Genomic DNA, 1,897 nt, shown 5'->3' with positions numbered 1-1,897 from the left:
AAGAGATAATTCAAAGTGAAATTAGCTCATTTATATACAAATTTATTTGTATGTATTTCTAAAATCATAATTTTCAGAACATTCCAATACAGTCATGTTAGATTTCTGATTATACAAACAATATGAGAGATCAAAGATCCCTTTTTATTTTTTTTGAGACAGGGTCTTGCTCTATTGCCCAGGATGGAGTGCAGTGGCACAGTCACCGCTCACTGCAGGCTCAACCTCCCAGGATCAAGGGATTCTCCTGTCTCAGCCTCCTGAGTAGATGTGACTACAGGCACATGCCACCATGCCTGGCTAATTTTTTTATTTTTCTGTAGAGACAGGGGTCTCACTATGTGGCCCAAGTGGGTCTCAAACTTCTGGGCTCAACTGATGATCCCACCTTGGCCTTCCAAACTGCTAGGATTAAGGGCATGAGCCACCACCCCCAATCCATACTTAATTCTTGATTATTTCCTTGCTAATGAGAAAAATGCAATATCCTAAAAAAGAATCAGTGTGTTCTCTTTTATTATGCTAGGAACAGAAATTTAAGGTAATGAGGAAACTTTCTATTACCATGATGTGCAATGTTGTGAGATACAATTTTTTATTTCTTTCCAGCAAGTACATTCCAGTTGGTATTTCATCTTGGATAACTGATGCATGAGACTAAAATAGAATAGAATGCCATAAGAAAAACATCAGGAAAGTTCTTGACATTTGCCCTCTCATATTTTTGGTAATCATATTGTAACATCAAATTCTGCCCTCACATTAGTGGAGAGGTTTATTTCATCAAGCTGACATTGTTCCTATTCAGTTGTTGGTAACTCCTTTCACTTTAAATATTCTTCTTTGTTCCTCATCTATCCTACAAAAAAATATTCTCTTGTCAGTCTTTTTATTATTGTTCCTTTATGAATTAACTTCCTGGGAGAAATAGTAAGAGCTATTTTAACGTGAATCCTGTTGTTTGGCAGGCTCTTGGTTGTCTTGAGTTATGACATGGAAATGCCTTTCTTCTTGGGTAATTTCTCATGTCTAAGTATATATAAGTGTACACATTTTCTCCATTTGCAAATCATTCATGTACTAGTGAATCACTTCGGATTCTTTTTTAACCTCAGGTAAAAATTTTTAATTAGCCATATCCTCAATTCTTGGCACACTCTCATTTCCAGTCTGCAAGGTTCTTGTCTTATTTTACTTTACACCTCTGTTGCTCTCTTCACATTCCTTTCATTCCATAGGATTCTTCTTAATGTGTTTAATATATTCCGTAAATAGATCTGTTTTCCTGAAAAAGAGTGTTTCTTGTGCATTCATGTATTATTCCAATATAGAAATTGTATTGTGTTATTTCTTATTTTTGCAGAGAATAGCATGGACAGATCTTAACAATAGTAAGTGTAAAATCTACATCATTACTTTTGCACGCTGCATAACATGCTAACATGTTTTACTTATTCCGTCTCTTCACTTTTGACACCTATGCTAATTCCCTGTTAGTAGAAACTGCTCTGATGAAGCTCTTCATCGGTGTCCCCTTTTAGATTTACGTGAGCATTTTCCTAGGATACATGTTTCTAGCTCAAAGGTATATGTGTTTTATTTTACTTAGTACAGCCAGATTACTCTGCAAAATGGCAGCATCAGCTTACATTCTCACCAGCTCTACAAGGAGGATTCCTTCAGTACAAATTCAATATGTTTCTAACGCCTTTCAGGTGTGTCTTCATTCCCAAAGAGAAAAGCTGAACCAGTTTCCTGAGATCTTTCCTAACTTCAGAGTCTGTCTTCTGGATGAAGCGAGAGTTTGAACATAAGTTTTGGATCTGATCTTTAATTGTCCTGAATTAGGTCACTCACCTCTTCTGGTCCAAGCACTGTGGCCAAAGGAATTGCATGT

Source organism: Pongo pygmaeus, chromosome 4, assembly GCF_028885625.2.
Source record: "Pongo pygmaeus isolate AG05252 chromosome 4, NHGRI_mPonPyg2-v2.0_pri, whole genome shotgun sequence".
Classification (NCBI taxonomy): domain Eukaryota; kingdom Metazoa; phylum Chordata; class Mammalia; order Primates; family Hominidae; genus Pongo; species Pongo pygmaeus.
The sequence above is the reverse complement of the archived record's forward strand: the minus strand, read 5'-3'. Positions refer to the sequence as shown.